The following is a 19,039-nucleotide window of genomic DNA, read 5'->3' as shown; positions in this document are numbered from 1 at the left end:
ACTGTAAAAGAAATTCAAACACAAGAGAAGGGAATAATACAGCACCCTTAATAAGGTCAAGAGTTAGAACTCAAGGAGTCAAAAGAAAAGAGTGAAGTCTAAGGAAATCTTAACCAAATAAATAAAAATCACCTAAACTGGAAAAAGATTATAAACTGAGAAAGGAAGCTAAAAACTGCCAGTGCTATCTGACTATGAGAAAAGAAAGTGGCAAATATCCTATTCGAGAAGGAAGACAAAAATTTACTGGATATGAGGAAATGAGGGACTGGTATTTGCACCTCCTCCAAAAGTATATTAGGAAAAGAGGAACATAGGGGGCTTTATTGCTTTGTGAAGTTTTGGATTATCGATCAGATAGTGAAAGATCCACGAGGTCTGTATTGGAAAGAGAAAGTACGGATGTGAATTGGGCCAGGCATGAGATCAAATTTGTAAAGCCCATGTACTCCCAAAAGAAACAAGAAGAGACAGTTATTTAAGGCTGTGGTACCCTCTCTGCATACAAGCAAGATGCATAAGGATTCCACTGCCTGGAGAAAAATCTGGATAGGAACAAAAGTAACTTACAAAGTTAAATATTTAAAACCAGCGTGTAAGATACACTTTTTGTAAATGACACATTTTTAGGTAGATACTTTATGGGTCTAGAACAAAATCACTTTTTAAATTGTTGGCTGGTAGCATTGATACAATTAATTTGCAAGGTAGGAGAGAAGTAAAATGCAAAGTGAAAGTCACATGCTTTTTCTTTTTCTTTCTTTTTTTTTTTTTTTTTGACGATGCTATGAAAATAACCAAAATTAATTTATTAAAAGCTAGGAATGCAATCAAAATGTATATGGAAGAGAAGCAATTCCTTGTAATCATACTATTTCAGAACTAAATGGGACCTCAAAGAACTTTCTATACTACTACATTAGAAAATGAAGACATAAGACATTCTATGAGGAACAAAGGGGTAAAAACCAAATCGGCTTTAAAAAGAGACTGCAGTGGTTGGAAGTGTCAAAAACATTTCATTTTCTCAAAGGAAAAAGTAAAAACAAAGGCTCAAAGATCTGAATCAAATATTCTTATTTACAAATAAATTTAATATGTATATAAATAGAAAAAAACACACGAAGTTCAAGAATAAATATAGGAATTTGTTTTAAATAGGAGGTACTTCTTGTTTCCAGATTATTACAAAAAAAAGAAAAGAAAAAATAGAAGGAAACAAAAACAAATACTTTTACATTTAGACATATGAAAATTAAAAAGCACCATCTACACAAGAATTAAAAATAAATGCTTTCAGAAGGCACAGAAAGAGAAGCCACAGATGAGGTTGGAGGTCACCAACCACAGATGAGAGGAAGGGGCTAAGACAAGAGATGTGACGGGCATCCGTGGCATGGACAGCTTATGTGACAAGAAATAAAAGGATTGATGAGCTAGGGCAGAGGCACAGGTGGACTGAGGCTGAAATTTTAATGATCTGCAGTTTGATATCTTTTTCTTTTCCTAGCAATGTACAGAGGCCCAGAAGCTGGAGTAGAGAGAAATTGGAAAGAGTTTCCAAAATGCCACTGAGATTTTCCCCAGAACAGGAGGATTTCAAAATAACTTTGCCACTGTTCCCTCATGCAGACCACCTCATTAGGACTGATGGATCAGATCTCCAGGACTGACAGTTCCTTCTCTCCTGGCTCCATACCCTGCAATTTTAGAAACAATCAAGCTTCAAAAGTCATCAGAATAGGCACCTGGCTCCTTGTAATGAGGACTGGGAATTATTCCAACCTGAAATCTCTCCCACATCTTTGAAATCCCCATCAGAGATTCATCATTCAGATCTGGAAGATTGCTCTGCCTGGCTTCACACACGCTCTTCCTAAGACCTAGGAAGCTCCATTCTCTCCCTAATCTGTCTGACTGAGGCCTACTTATCCTCCACAGATTAGCTTTAGGTCATTCCTCAAGAAAACCATATCTGAATACTGTTCACAACAGGGTCACAGTTGTAATTATACATCTTTGTAAAAAGTAAATAAAATTTAATTTTTTTGCCCGATTATCACTATAAGAGCCATACATATGTGATCACTAATGAATCTTCAATACAAAGCAAAGCACTTTAACTAAATGTCGACTAAATGAATGAGCGAGTGAATGAATATATAGCTATCCCATAAAGGAGCATTACCTTAGCAGTGGTTCTCATAGTGTGCTCCTTGGAACAACAGTGTCTATCACCTAAGAATTTGTTAGCATGCAATTTCTGAGGCCTCCTCTTGAGATCTACTGAATGGGGATTGAGTCCAGCCATCCATGTCTTAAACTCTTTGTATGATTTTGATACATGCTAAAGTTTAAGAACCACAACCTTAGATTTAAGTCTTAGTCAGTTTCTGCTTTAGGGGAGGGAACACAGACTCAAATGCCTTCAGGAAAAATGAAAGTTGCATAAATGAGTAACATAAAAGGAGCCAGTACAAAACAACAATGAGTGGTGGGAATCTTTGCAAAACAGAGAGCAAGAATACATGCCCAGCCTAAAGAGTGAGCTGCAAGTGGCATCACCAAGAAGGCAGAGTAGGAGATCCCACTCTGTGTCCACCTGCAAAGAACAGCAATTAGCTATTCATAAATAAAAATATCTCCAAGAGAGCTTAAAAGTCCACTTAAGCTTCTACAACACAGTGGAGCAAAAATCTCAGAATAACCACACTAAAGAGGTAGGAAGAACAGTTTCATTTTCCTGCATCAGCTCATCCCTCCGACTGGCACAGCTCAGGGCCAAGAGAAAGCTCTTCTCACCAGGAAAAGGAAAGCAGGGTGAGCGACCAGCTTCCCCAGCATTCTGGGGCACTGCACAAAGGACTTACTTTGGTTTCACCTCACCCAGAGACCAGCATAGCTGAGACATCTAGATAACTAGGAATAAAGATCAGTCAGTTGGAAGGAATGACCACAGTTCCCAGTGACTTGCTCTTCACAGGAACCTACCAGCTTTCACTGCTGAGAATCTCAACAGCCCTTGCGGACACTGTGGACTCCTGCAGCTTTCACCACTGAGGATCCAGTCAGGGACCTCTGCAGAGTGCTCTGCAGCAGATCACCGTCGCTAAGGAACCGACAGCCAGCACGGCTGCTGTAGACTCACTGTCGAAGGCTGCACAGGTTTTTGTGTTCACAGACTCCAGCTGCCTGAGTCCCTCCCTGCCTCCCACCCTCATCAGAGTCACCCTGGCCAATACTACTGTGAACAGCGTAGGCCTGGATCCAGCACAGCCTCCCAACCTGCAGCTGGCCCCAGCTTCCACAGCTGTGTGTGTGCATGCCAACCCAGGTCCACACACCTGCTCCAGTGCCCAGAGCAGGTTCTGACACCTGTCACTATCATTAAAACTGAACCCTTGTCTTACACCATACACAAAAATCAACTAAAATTGATTAAAGACTTAAACATAATGCCTGACACCATAAAACTCTTAGAAGAAAACATAGGGAGAAAGCTCTTTGACATTGGTCTTGGCAATGATTTTTTGGAATTGACACCAAAAGTACAGGCAACAAAAGCAAAAATAAACAAGTGGGACTACATCAAACTACAATATTTCTGCACAGCAAAGGAAATAATCAACAAAATGAAAAGGAAACCTATGAAGTGATAAATTGCAAACCATGTATCTTATAAGGAGTTAATATCCAAAATATACAAGTAATTTCTACAACTCAATAGCATAAAGACAAGTAACCGGATTTAAAAATAGGCAAAGCACTCGAATAGATATTTTTCCAAAGAAGACTTACAAATCATTAACAGACTACTTTAAAAAATTTACTCAATGTCACTTCATCAGAGAAATGTAAATCGATACCACAATGAGGTATCACCTCACTCCTGTTAGGACGGCTGTTATCAAAAAGTCAAATTAACAAGTGCTGGAGAGATTATGAGAGAAAGGGAACCCTTGTACTCTGCTGGTGAGAATGTACATTTGTATCGCCATTATGAAAAACATTATTGAAGTTCCTCAAAAAAATTAAACATACCATATGATCCAGCAATCTCGCTTCTGGGTATATATCTGAAGGAAATGAAATTCCTATCTTGAAGAGATATCTACACTCCTGTGTTCATTGAAGCATTATTCTCAGTTATCAAGATATGGAAACAACCTAAGTGTCCCTCAACAGATGAATAAAGAAAATATACTGTAGAATATTATTCAATCTTAAAAAAATAAAAAGAAAAGAAAAGAAATTCTGCCATTTACAACAACATGGATGAAACTGGAGGACAGGTTCTAAGTGAAATAAGCCAGACACAGAAAGATAAATATTGCATGGTCTTACTTGTATGGAATCTAAATTTAAAAAAAAAAAAAAAAAAGTTGAGCTTATACTAACTGAGAGTAGAACGAGAAAATAAATGATATTGATCAAATATAAGATGAATAAATTCTATAGGCTAATTTACATCATAGTGTTTATGGTTAATAATAATAATAACAACAAAAACTTGATATTTGCTAAGAAAGTAAATAGTGTTCTCACCACACACAAAAATAAGTAACTATGAGAGATGATGGATACATTGGTTTCACTGTGATAATCATTTTATAATGTATACATATATCAAGATATCCCATTATATACTTCAAATATATATAATTTTTGTCAAATATAAATAGCAGTATCAAAAAATTCAAAAAGAAGAAGTGAGCTACTATTCTGCAGAACTCTAGGTCAAGTTCTTAGTTTTCCAAGAGATTCTGATACTTGAATTTTGATGTGAAATTTACCAATTGTTAATGGTGTACACAAAATATATCTGCCAAACAAATGTACCCTATAGGAAGTGTTTGCTTCAGGTAGGTCTTTTAAGGCAACACAGATGGTTGGGATTTATTGCTGGGAACTCCATGCAAGAACCAACACAGGAGAAGAGACAATAACACTCTGTGCCTACTTGACATTTTTTTTCTAGAATTGGCCCTGGTTGTGACAAAAAGAAGGAAGTATTTGGTTTTATCAGCTAGGTCAGATTTATCTCAGTCTAGCAGTAGATTTGATATAAAAACCTAATCAATACAGCAATTGCTTTAAGAACTCACTGGGAAATTGGACATAGAAATTTAACAGGAGGAAGGAGTATAATACACTTACAACAAAATTACAGGTTTTTACTCTGAATATCATCTCAACCCCAAATTATATTGCGAGAAGTTAAAATTAATGGTTTGAAGGATTGCATTTTGCTTTGTCTAGTTTTGTTTTTAGACAGTTCTCCTTTAGTGGTTATATAATTGCCCAAACCTTTATGGAAATAGCCACATCTTTAAAAACAAAATAAGAGCAAAAATTTAAAACAACAACAAAAAAATATACTGCAAGTGCTTTCACAACACCCCTCCCCAAAATAGAAGTACATCCAAAGTACTAGCAAACTTAATTTCAGTCTCAGAAACTGACAAATGAAGAATTTAATCAGAGAAGTTCTGCGTGAGATATAAAACACACATCTTGAGAGTTCTTTATGGAGATTGTTTCAGAGAAATGGTTTTAATTTCTTAAGAGGCTTTATAATGATAGCTTGTGTCTCCACATCAATGATAAAAGGACAACAAAAACTCAAAGGAATTCTCTTAAAATCCACACATAAAAACACTAATGAGACAGTTAAATTACCCATTGAAGGAACTGAAAAACAAAATGCACTGGTTTTAGTCAAAAGAATGTTCATGTCTCCCAAGTAAACAAAGACTAGTGAACAAATGAAGAAGAAGAATGTCCTGTTCTTCTGAGAATGAGTCTGTGAGGAATTATTGAGAAGGAAGGGTGATAGAAACCCGTAGGTAAAATGTGGTTATACGCCCTGGGCCTGAAGGAAAATGGGGACCCTGGGAGAGGAATAGGCCACCTCCCCCCATTCCAGGCAGTCAAACAGAGCATCCAGGAGAGTGAGGACAGTGACTGAATTTCCTTCAGGTGCTGAGTCTTGAACACTCTAGTCAAGGAAAACCATATACTTTTTAGATCTCTGCCAGAATGCTGGGGTGTATGGCAGGTAATGAGGAGGCCTGTTGTTAACCATGCCAGGATCCTCATGTCAAATAATTAGATGATGAGATTTTTTTCCTACTGCATTTTTAGGGGGAAAAAATCACATTTTGAGAGGTTATAAAAATAATATATGTAAGTATTAAAACCAGAAAATACAGAAAAGCACAAAGAAGAAAATTAAAACAACTACAATATTATCACTTGAGTGTAACAATTATTAATATTTTACACATATCTTGCAGTCTTTATATGGTATATTTTTATAGATATTAAGTACAAAGATGGAAAAGAATATCAATGTTGGGATCAAACTACACAATCTGTTAATTGGCTTTATCACTTAATATATTTTATATAGCATATGAAATATCTTTATATTTTAAACATTTTAAACCATTATTTTTATTCAATCTGACTTTCACTTTATATTATTACATATTTTGAGTAAAGAATAATTTATTTAATCAACCCCCCCATTACAAGTGAATCTTTGTACAGTCATTTGCCATATAATGACATTTCAGTCAACTGTGAACCACATATATGACAGTGGTCTCATAAGATTATAATGGAGGTGAATTTCCTCCAAGAAATAGAAAGGATATGTAGCTCAGGAGGGATTTTTTTTTTCTCTGATGGCAGCAATATCTGTGGGGCTTGGGAATAGATTCCCTCTCACTCACAGCACTTCAATTTTGAGTGCACAGATTATATCCCATTCTGTCAGCCACTGACCTGTCACAGCACAGAAAAGTCTGTCCCCCCAGCACAATATATTTAGAGGGTGCTACAGCTCTCCCAGATGTAGATCATGGTCTTCAGAGGACATTGTTGTAAACTCTTTGTTGAGATTCTAAGATCCTGTACAAGGATGCAGGTCCACAGGAGCTACTTTAACAAGTAGTAAGTGCCAGGGCCATTTTAGTAAAAGCTTCCTGTGGTACTCTTGAGCCAGCCTGTCCTTGTATTTTGGAAAAATTTTCAAGTCGTAATGATGGAAAGCACAGATAAATTTTATTTCTTCCATCGTAATGCCAGAGAGAGCCTTTATGCCAGATATGGTCAATGGAACAAAAACCATATTTCCAAAGTCAAAAATAATCAGTCCTCAGTTCTACCCCTTCTCCATGTTAAATACCGTCTTTTTTTTTTTATGACTACCGCAAATTTCCTTAATTTGACCACTGCTCCAACATGCGATAGCCAAGCCACAATGCCATGATAACCCCCTATGTTTCTTTATCTCTGCATCTTGATTCCTTATTCCTACTGATCTTCAAGCCACCTTGCAGTCCCTCCTGACAGTCACCATTGTAACGATCTATGCCATATCCAGCCAGTGTTTACGAGATATTTCCAATTAATACAGCTTACATTCCTGTACATAGAGCATTATTGCCAGCTTTGATGCTCTATTTCTGACCCTATCGGAAGGAAGCAGAGTCAGGGCTTGTGAGACAATGTTTATAAAGTCTACAGTAGTATACTGTAATGTCCTTGGCCTTTACATTTATTCACCACTAACTCACTGACTCACCAAGACCAACCTCCAATCCTGACAGCTCCATTATAAAGCCTGTTAAGTGCCCTGTCCAGGTGTGCCATTTTTTATCTTTTTACCATATTCTACTATAACTTTTCTACGTTTAGATACATAAATATTTATCATCGTATTATAATTACTTATAGTATTCAGCACAGTAACATGCTGTACAGGTTTGTAGCCTAGAACAGTAGGCTATACTGTATAGCTTAGTGTGCAGTAGGCTATTGCCATTATGTTTGTGTAAGTGAACTCTTTGATGTTCATATAATGATGAAATCACCTAATAACGTATTTCTCAGAACATACCCCTATCATTATGGATGCATGACTGTAAAAACCTCTGTGTTTTTTTTTTTTTTTTTTTTTTTTTTGCTAAATCATTTGAAATGGAATTGCTAAACCAAACTCAAATTCTGTGCTGAAGATTTAAGAAATATTTCTTTCAAAAAAATAGTTTAAACAAATCAAAAATGAAAGAATTGACAACGGAAGAGTACAAACACAAAGAAAAAGAAAGCAAGGGTCACAATCTTAATATCAGAGAAGGTATAATTCAAGACCAAAAGCAATAATTAGGACACAGATGGCTACGTTATAATATTAAAGGTTCCTGATAAAGTGGTAATAAATATGAATACCTATGAAGCAAGCAACTTGGAAGCAACATTCATAAATCATAATCTTTAGAAATTAAAGGTGATAAAGACAAATACACTAAAAAGAAAACTAATTTATTTCTCTCAGGTAATGAATGAGCAAGTGGATAAAACAATAAATATGGATATCATACTCTATACTTGAAACACAGAATATTTCTACTCTTCATTAATCTATAAGTCTACAGCCATGCTACCCTGAACAAGCCTGATCTCATCGATATCGGAAGCTAAGGAAGGTCAGACTTGGTTAGTGCTTGGATGGGAGACCACCTAGGAAAACCAAGTGCTGTAGACATAAAAAACAAAAAATAAGGCATTGTAAACTGACAAGTTCCTTGCAATCTGTGAGGTCAATCAAGGGTCGCCTTGCCTAAAAAAAGAAGCTATAGAATGGCTATAAAACTGATTAAGTCATGAAGAAAAACTCTTTATGTTCCAAAGGTAGAGGTAGTATAATCATGACCATAATGTATTAAAACTTAAAATTGATAAAAAACAGAAAACTACACGAAGTGCCTTTTAACCAACTACAAGGAAAGAGAAACTCCAAAACCAATTTTAGAATATCTCAAAAAATAATAACAATAAAAATTCTACATGTCAGAATCTGTGTGATTGGACTCAGAAGGAAAGCAGAATTAAACACTCAATAAAGATAAATGCAGAAAGTAATAAATTAAGAAACAGACAATATAACTAAATACGTAAATAAATACGAAAGCCAGTTACATTATTTAGAAAAATAAAACAGGTAAGCCCAAAATAAATATAATCAAAAGGATGTGGTTCCGTAGTGTAGCGGTTAGCATATCTGTTTTACATGCAGAAAATCCTGGGTTCGTGCCCCAGTGGAGCCACGGTCCATGGTCTATGGCCATGCCACCCTGAACAAGTCCAATCCTGTCTGATCTTGGAAGCTAGGCAGAGTCGGGCCTGATCAGTACGGGGATGGGAGACCACCTAGGAAGACCAGGTGTTGTAGGCATAAATAATAATAATAAATTTTAAAAATATATATAATTAATAAAATAGGAGGAAACATAAATACATAGTAAGGAATATTAAAAGACAGGACATTGTATTTACAGAAATAATTAAAGTAGTCACAAAATAAAACTTTACTCAATTTCACTCAATTAAATTTGAAAATCCAGAAAAAAATAGATAATTTTCTGGGCAAATATAATTTTTATATCAAAACATATTTAAATATAGATAAAATATATAAACGTATTAATTAAACAAAAGAATTAGAAAACGTTTCAAGGAGCTATCCCCATCTCCCTCCCCAGAAGCCCAAGGATCAAATGGTTGTAGTAGATTTCTTACAAATCTTCAAAGAACAAATAATTCTGTAATGTTGGAAAGCTTCATGTTTTATGAAGCAAGAATTTATACCAAAATTCAATAAAACTTTCACAAAAAGTCTTGATAAGCCAATCTCTAATGATTATCAATGCAAAATACTTCTAAATAAAATATGAGAGGACTTGAACATCACTTTAAAAACATCTCCAGATTTTCTGGAAATACATTTGATAAGTTTCAAAGTCTATTTGTGATATTAAAAAAACTTTAATATACTAGAAATAGATGAATATTTCTTTAACGAATTAAAATTATCTACCATTAGGCCAATAGAGAAATGCTAAAGTCATTCCCATTAAATTTAGAAATAAAACAAATGTTTTCATTATCATCATTATTATTTAACATTTGCACAGGTATTAGCCAATGAAACTAGAGTTGAAAAATAAATTAGGTGTATAAAAACTAGACAGTAAGAGATAAAACTAAATATAGATGACATAATTTATACCTGGAAAACACAATAAACTGAACTCTGACTACAAACAATAAGAGTATTCAGTAAGATGTCTGACAAAATTAACATACAGAATTTAAGTGCCTTTGGATAATAGATAAGAACTATATATAAAATATAATGGAAGTAAAGATCCCATTTATAATTTCAATGTAAGGTTGAAAATTAAAGTTACTGACAAAAATTAAAATTAAAAACATTAATTAGCAGTATAATAAATGATAAATGTGTAAAATCTCTGAATAAAACTTGAAGATTCTTTTAAGAGAAACATACATTGTTTGAACTAAGAGAAAAGTATAACTTGTTCTTAGCTACAAGAGTCAACATCATAAATAAAGATATTGATTTACTCTTAATTAATAAGTTTAATGTGATCCCAACATAATTTGGGGGAGAGCAAATTAGGGCATAAATTAGTTTCTATAAAGTTCAAATGTAAAAATGAACGATCAGAATATCAATGAAAATTCTGGGGGAAACAAGAGCAAAAACAGCAAAGCAGTAGTGAGGGAAGAGTAGCTCTACATATCTAAAAGAGTAGACCTGTAATCACAAAGACATTATGGGATGTATGGATGGTTAAAATTATCAGGAGTTCAGAAGCAGAAAATAATATGTAGAGAGAGTTCATATATTATAAAGGTGGTATCTCAAATCAGTGGAGAAGGGAGGAAGTTATTTTCAAATGTTATTTGAACAGCAGCTGATAAACCATTTGAGAAACAATAGACCTAAAATCATACTTTACACCAAGATAAATTCAAAAAGCACCTAATGTTTAAATGCTTTTTTTTTTTTTTAATGAAGCTATAAAATCACTACAAAAGCTATGGAATTTTTAAAGGAAATAATGTTAGAGTGGAAGACCTTCCTCATTATGAAATAAAACCTAGAAATCAAAAAATACTGATAAATTCGAGTACTTAAAAATCAGAAATGTCTGTATGGAAAATGAAGTATCATTTAAAAAGGCAAAAGATAAACTTGAAAAAACAGGCAGAAAAAGTAGTTTCCCTAATAAATAAATAAAAAACTCACAAGTCCATTACTTAAAAGACACAATAAGGATATAAGAGAATTCATAGGGAAAAAAAATTATATGAAAAGATGTTCAACCTCATTCATAATAAGAGCATGGACTATGGAGCCAAACCTAATCCTGGTTCTAATCCTGGTTTTACCTCTTACTAGTTGTGTGACCATGCGCAAATTACTTAATTTCAATGTGCCTCAGTTTTCATATCGATACATTAGGGACAGCAGTAGAACCCACCTCTTTAGGTAGTTATGAATATTAAATGAATTGCTTGATACTTGCAAAGTGCTTATAACAGTGCCTGTTACATACTAAGAGCCATATAAATGTTATAGAAATTAAATAAATGCAAATTAAAATTATATTGATATGCCATTGTTTTTCCTATTAGATATGCAAAGGTTAAAGCATTTGCTAGTGTATTGTGTTAATGAGGGTTGAGGAAACAGGCATTCTCATACATTGCCCAACTCCATGGAAGACAATTTGGCCACATGCATAAAAATTACAGGTATACATAATCTGGTGAACTAGCAATTTCACTTCTAGGAATTCATTGTATATATAAAGTCACATGTGATGAAATGAGGCAAGTACAAGATTATTCATTGTAGCAGTGTTTGTAATAGCAAATGGTTGGGGGAAAAAAAACACTAATATTTACCAATAGGTAATGGGTTAAGTAATTCATTATACAGCCACATAAAATGCTATCCTAAAAAAAAAAAAAAATGAAGACACTTCCTTGAAAACGGACATAAACGAAAATGAATATATTTTAAGTGAAAAGAGCAAGAGCAGAATAATATGTATAGTATGCTACCATTTGTGTAAAGAGGAAAATAATATCTATAGATTTTTATTGCTTAAATATCATGAGACATCTTTAGAAAACCAAGAGAAAGTGATTAACATTGGTTACCTCTGAAGGAGGTAACTTGGTGCCTGGGGGACATGAGTAGAGAGGAGACTATTCTTTATATATCTGTACTGGATGCTGTGGTGTGCCACCAAATTCCTTTCATAAAAGAGGGAGTCATTTCCCCAGCTGCTGGAAGTATCTGCTCCTCAGTTAAGTCCCTTTCTGGGAATTACCCTCAGCTGGCTGAGGCCGCCTGACCTCACGAAATCCATGTAGAGAGGGAGTTAGTTATAAAATCTGGCCCTCTTACCTCAATTCGGGACAAATCTGAAGCAACATCTCAGCTGCAGGATTCCTCATGGGTTATGGAGTTGTGTTATCAGCTGAGGACTTTGTTTTTAATACATCACTGTTTTTTTTAGCTTTTTTTCTCTGCCTAAACCCATTTCCTTTACCCCACCCCCAACTGATGCAGATACCCAGGGCCATCCGCAGTAAACTGCCTACAAGCAAATTTCTACTAATGAGTCTTTCCCTACCCTAAGAAAATGTTCATCTGAACCTTTTGAATTTTGAAATTTTTTGACCATTTATATAAATGAATTAATAACAATACATTTTAAACTTTAAATTTTTAAAGTTTTTTCCTTTATATAACTCTTGTTCTTTTCAATTTGACAACAAAGTTCCCATTTTTACAGTTTTCTAATTTTATTCATGGTTTTTTATGTTTGAAATTTTAATTTTTGGCAGCATGTCTTTCATACAGCAACATTTTTGCGTGCTAACTATATCAAGAGCTGTGCTGGGTATCATGGAGTTTACAGGGGGATATAAAATTGTATCATTGCCCTTAAGGCTGTTGAAAGGACATGATGTGGTACCACAGAAAGAGAATGGGCCCCAGAGTCAAACTCCCTGGGTAAAACCTCTGTTTAGATTCATGTTAGCAGCTTCCTTCGCCCATTTACTTAACCTCTCAGAGACCTGATTGCCTTATCTATAAAATACCTACTTTTCAAGATTATTGCTAAAATATGGTGACTTTAAAATACCTAATATTTTACCCAGACTCTAACAACTGCTTGATGTGTTTTTAAAAAATAGTCAGAGAGGAAATACATATCACATGAAAATATAGGTAGGAAATGCTAAGTTCTAAATTGATAGCATAAATGATTGTTACCATAAAATTCAGAGGAAGGAGATCATTTCTAGGAGGATGTGGTCATAATATATTAACTGAAGGAATGAGAGCTCAAACTGGATCCTGAAAGGTAAGTAATCTGTGAAGACCGAGGGTTCCAGGGAGAGAGAGCAATGGTGTGGACACAAGAGTGAGCTGAAAATGGATACAGGTGAGAGCTTACCTGGAGAAGAGAGAACTAGAAGATAAATTGTGGTTAGATTAGAGAGGGAATTAAAGGCCAGACTAATGAGTTTGGTTTTGCTCATAGGGAACCACTTTAGATTTATGAGCAGGATAATAGCATGATGAAAATAGTGTTTTAGATGACATTTTGGCAGCCAGCCATATAGACTAGGGTCAGCAAGAGAGGCAAGAAGGTCAGAGACTGGCCTAAGCTGTAGATGAAGCATTAAATAATCAGGGCATTCATTAGTTTCTAGCAGAATGGAATAGGGGAGAAAAGTGTGAGAATTAAGAAAGAAAGAGCTGAAAAGACTTAATATTTATTAGATAATGCTGAATGGTGATGACAAGGGAGTCTTCAGAGATGGCATCGCCATCTCGAGCCTGAGTGACTGGCTAAAAATAGTACCATGGAATAAAAGCAGAGAAGGAAAGCAGAGGAGAAAAATGTCCTAGTAAATGGGGAAAAACAGGGTTCATCTGTATTAACCCATACTGAATTTGAAGTGAAGGTGAGATAATTGAGTGGAAAAGTCCACCATGCAGTTGGAAATCCAAGCCTGGAACCAGGAAGGACAATGAGGTTGGAGCTATAGAACCGAGATTCACCAACAGATGGCACAATTAGAGACACGGGGCAGGAGGCTTTATCTGGAGCATGGCAAAGTCTTAATGATGAAAACATGGGCCACGCTCATATTTACTAACAGAAATAGAGCTAGTGAGGAAGTCAGAGAAAGTTCAGAGAGAGTGGATAAAAACTCCACGAACCAAAGAACATTAGAAGTCAAAAAAAAGATGAGGACAGAAGATCAACCCTATCAGAGACTGCAGAAAGGTCAAGGAGAACAAAAAAATTAATAACGTCAATGGATTCAGCTCTTGTGAGGTCGGTGCGCTTTCTGCTTTTGGGTTCAGGATGCTGGAAGGGCTGAGTGCAGAAGGAGAGAAAACAGGAGTACAAGATAGTGGTGTAAACTGTGGGCTCTGGGATCAGACTACCTGGGTTTCAATCCTCTCTCGCCATGTGGTCTTGTGCAGGATGTTCAAGTCCTTAATGCTTCCCCTTCCCTTATCTTTAAAAGGGAAATAATAAGGAATAACAGTAGCTACTACCTCTTAGGGGCTGAAGGACAATGTATGAAAATTGTTCGACACAGTGTAAGCACAAAATAGGCACTCAAATGTTATATATCATTTCTTGTTGTTATTATTATTATTGCTGGATGGCATTTGACCAAGGGTCTTGGTACGACAGAGTAGAAGGAAACTAGCAGAATAGCTTGCAAAATCTTCCCAGGCACAGGTGTGTGCATACCTGCAGGCAATTGGAAAGGGGAGCTGAGAGCAAGAGGAATGAATGTAAAGGAGCAAATCACTAAGGGAAAATGAGGAGAGCATGGGTTTAAGAATTCAGGTTGACTAATTAGCCTGGGGGGCGGGCAGACACCAGAGAAGAGGATTCATATGGAAATTCTGAAGACACCAGAAGGAGAACAAGAAAACACACACCTGAGGACTTTTTTCCTCCCAGTAAAGGAAGCAAAGAAGCCATTGGCCAAAAGTGAGAGGACCTGAGTGGGATGGAGGTCTCTATAAGCATTTGCAATGTTTCATAACAAATTTTTTTTTCAAGTTTAAACTTCCTTCAGATTTCGTTTTTTAATCCCATCGTGGCTCCAAGAAGGTAAAGAACAGAGAGTCAGAAGCAATTGTGAAATATTGTGGGCTTTACCTGGGAGCTGGCAGTGGAAACCAGCTCTCAACCTGAGAAGCCAGCTTGCCTCGTGTTGGAAGAAAAGCCACAGCAGACCATGGCTCAATGACTGAAGTCAAATATACAAATACCTTCTATCTAATGGTTTGAACAATAAGCCAGCAACCTGGGAAGTCTGACTTCTCAAGGCCTCTTCAAGGTCCTTTTAGATCTGTGGCTTTTGAAAGCTTCCCCTTTTTACCTAGAATATCATTTCCTACTGGTTGGTCTTCCAGGTTTAATTTCTCTTTGGAACCCCAAATCATCAAAAGCTAGTTGCCCTCTCAATTAAAAAATCATTTTCACCAGAGTTTATATCTAGTCTGAACAGGCCAACTAAATCTGATGGTTTGTTCCTTTGTTCCCCAAATGCTATTTGGCCAGTTGGAAAGGAGCATACGGTCCTTCTCAGGAATGGTGCTGGTAAAGCCAAAATGTCATCCATGTGCGCCTTCATCTGCCTTCCGAGGTCTTTCTATGCAACAGTTACTCTTGGTGCAACAACTTCAAATGTTAACCTAGAAAATGTGGTGGGAAGAGTTTGTCCTGCAGGGTTATAAGCCTGTTGATCCCAAGGGAATATGGGCATTTCAGATGCTTTAAACAAGCAGAGGGAAAAATCCGATGAAGATAAAGTACTATGTGCCATAGCTCATTATTCTGAGCAGCTTTGAGGCTGCCAAGCCATTAGACTAGCTTCTGTTTTTGCCATCAGAATCGCTCTGGAGATGGTTAATTTGTAAAAGGAGCAGGATCTAGGATATGCATTCATTTGTAAAAGATACCACGAAACACATTCTGTAGCTAATACCGTGTTCATGAACTTTACCTGTGACTAAGTACATTTCATTTCTTACAGCTGAGCTTCAGTAATTGGTTTTTGCAGCCACAAATTCATCCAGCAAGGAAAATGTGAGAAGCCTAGCTCTCTCCCTGCTTTTTGAAATGGCTTCTGCTGCAGATGGAAAAAGCCATCCCAGCTCTGAGTTGGCAGTTCCCAAGGTCAAATCTTAGAGACCTGGCACCTGGAAACTCAAAAGCGAGAAGGAGCAGGTGGCTTTGGAAGAGTAAATGGCCCTGAAGGTAGGCAGCCCAGGGGAGGGGAGAGGCAAATGACAGTGGAAGGAAGGTGGTGCTGAGGGAGTGGGAAAACTGGAGTCCCTGCAGGAATAAAGTTCATATCCACACTTCACAGTAGCTCAGTGCGGTTTGCTTTGCCAGATCTAATGCAGTCATGGAGGTCTCTTGAAATGCTTAATAAGCCACCAAATCGCATAGCACAACCGATTCCAGAGTAAACAACCACTGGGGGCTAGAGAATCATTATCAAGTTATGTGGAATTTGGCCGTGAAAAGGAAATGTGGGTTCATCCAGTAGGTTGATTAGTTAATTTATTCAGAGAAAGGAAGGCTCAATATGCAGCATTTGCTTTGGCCTTGAAAGCACTAAATTATACTCTTTAATAGTTTGGTTCCTTGGGTCCCACATTGCCAAGAAAATTAGACTAGTTGGTGTAGCTCTGATATCTACACACAAACTTGATACGAAAATAAGTACCAGGATTCCCAAAATGCATCAATGGAATATGTGGAAGAATAATATTTTTTTTCCTTCTGGGCTAGTTCTAGAGACATTTATGACATAAAGAGATTTCTCTAAAACCCTCTTTCTCCTTCCTTTACCTTTCTTTTACCTGCTGAGAAACTCAGTGTCTCTGGCTTTTTCCCTTATGCCTGGGACAACTATTGCGGGCACCATCACATCCCAGTATCTTTCTTCCCTGAAACATCTTTTTTAAAATCATTCCCCATTTAATACCTATAGGCTGATGAAGAATTAATTATTTTCCCAATGCTATTTATATTTGACAACTCCTTGATTATGGTAGAATGTCATATATGGGAGCAGGTTTAGAGAGGTGATTTTGGGGGACAGAAGAGTTATTCTCAGGACATCCTGAATCATAACCATGTTGGTGCCTTTATCTGCCTCTGATTCTCACTTTCTATTCTTTTGTTTTTTTTTCGTTAACCATAGGACCTAGTATCTGTAAGGCACTCTTATTAGGGTGCCTTAGACATAGTTGGTCCTATGGGTGCTCAGTGTAGATGCCCAAATATGGATAAAGCACAGTCCTGGCCTTTGAGAGGCTCATAATCTGGTAAAAGAACAAGTATGTAAGTAATTACAATGCAGTTTAGTCAGTTCTAAAGTAAAGCTATGGTCAAGGTGCTGTGAAAATTTCAGAACAGGGATTCTGCCTGTTGCAAAAGAAAAAGTTATCACAGAGTTGGTAAGGTCTGAGTTGGTATTTTAAAAATAAGTAGAAAATTGCCCTGGTTGCAACAGACATAAATATGGATTTAGCAAATAAGAATTCACAATCATTCTGAAAGAAAACACATGGATGGCCTTTGATCAGCTGTGCCAAATTTTCTCCCATCTAGTGATAAAAGCTGTTGATGCTAGAACTGGCTATCAGGCAGCTTCTGGATGAAGACAGAGAACTTCACCAGCTCCGTCAGAGTGCACAGGTAAGACTGGCTGCACCAAGGTCTTGACCCTGGTGACAGATTCCTCTTTGAGTGATGTGTAATTAGAACCCCAGTAGCAACCTAGAACCAGAGATAATTCTCCCTGCTGTTCAGCAGCTTATAAATGAAAGTTCCTGGTCTAATTCAAAACTGAGTCCAGCACTCCAGACTCATCACCTTAGACTTGTATTCGATTCCATTCTGTCCCTGGTACATGAGGTCCTGATGAATTTGGGTAGGTGGTGTAAAGGCACAGAAAGAAAATCAAGTTAATTCTTCTCCAATTCTATTTGCTTCAGTGTCAGGTGCTGCAAATAGATAGGTATGTAATACCGAGCCCTCTCTTTTCCTCACATTCTTGGGAATAGCTATACCCCAGAACTCAGATTTGAACCTTGGCCCCCTATTTGAGATGTTACGATGCCATGTTTAAGACTGCAGGCTTTTGGAGTCAGGTGTCCTGGTTTAAATCCGAGCTCTTCCAGTTACTAGATATGACCTTGGCAAGTTACTAAATACCTGCTGCCTAAGTTCCCTCAGCTGTAACATGAGGGTAATATTAGTACCTGTCTTACTATTCATGTATAAAAAGCACCTAAAGGTGTACCTGGCACATTATAAATTATCTATAAACATTAGCTATTATTAACACACATTCTCTCATATTTCTTTTCAGCTTTCAGGAAAGGGGAGCTATTATAAATTGCAAGAACCTTCAAAGACATCCTGGATTCAGGTAGGGTCCACCACTCTAACCAGTGACTCCCTTATTTCTGTCCCAAGACTGGGAGGCAGGGCCTTCCCATGGGATTATAATGCAGACAGACTGAAGGGAACAACTCTTTCCTCTGTTATTTAGTGGTAAAATATGGCCAAGTGTGCCCTCTGTTTCAGGTCCTTCAGTGTAGGGAGTAGATTGGGGGTGGGGATAATTAGGTTCTGAGGAAAGAAGCATGAGGTCTTGCTACAGGTAGTTTTGCAAAACAAGCCATAATAAGGATAGTACATGTGCAGACTTGGGCTGCGCTCTGAGCCATGGTTTTCTGTAATTATTACAGCATTGGTAACTAAGATTTAGGTATTATAATTTTTTAATTTTATTAGTCTCAAGTATACAGTACATTGGTTAGACATTTATGTAGTTTATGAAATGATCTCCCTGGTTGCTCTTTCTCTCCTCCGGCCGTACACCTAGCCATTGCATTACTGCTGACTACATTCCCTATGCTGTGCTCTCCATCCCTATGACCATCTATCGATTACAAATTTGTACTTTTTTCTAACCCTTCACTCCTTTCTCCCAGCCCTCCAACCCAGCTGCCCTCTGGCTGTCACCAGATTGTCCTCTATATCTGTGAGTCTGTTTTTGATCAGTTTGTTCTTTGTGTTCC

General features: G+C 36.8%; 1 protein-coding gene and 2 pseudogenes across 8 annotated transcripts in view; all 3 read left to right on the top strand.

Annotated features, from left to right (window-relative positions):
- B3GALT1 (beta-1,3-galactosyltransferase 1) overlaps positions 1–19,039 on the top strand; it is a 574,903-nt gene that overhangs the window by 488,796 nt on the left and 67,068 nt on the right. For all 8 annotated transcript variants that reach the window (XR_004955563.1, XR_004955560.1, XR_001599483.2 and 5 more), the window contains 3 exons: positions 15,973–16,196; positions 17,562–17,648; positions 18,325–18,384. The gene's annotated coding sequence lies outside the window, so the exon portion shown is untranslated. The remainder of the gene's footprint in view (positions 1–15,972; positions 16,197–17,561; positions 17,649–18,324; positions 18,385–19,039) is intronic.
- Positions 8,437–8,554, top strand: LOC118614169 (annotated as a pseudogene).
- Positions 9,126–9,244, top strand: LOC118614014 (annotated as a pseudogene).

The sequence above is a fragment of the Rousettus aegyptiacus genome, unplaced genomic scaffold, assembly GCF_014176215.1.
Source record: "Rousettus aegyptiacus isolate mRouAeg1 unplaced genomic scaffold, mRouAeg1.p scaffold_m13_p_2, whole genome shotgun sequence".
NCBI classification, from domain to species: domain Eukaryota; kingdom Metazoa; phylum Chordata; class Mammalia; order Chiroptera; family Pteropodidae; genus Rousettus; species Rousettus aegyptiacus.
This window is presented reverse-complemented; position numbering and strand designations above follow the sequence as displayed.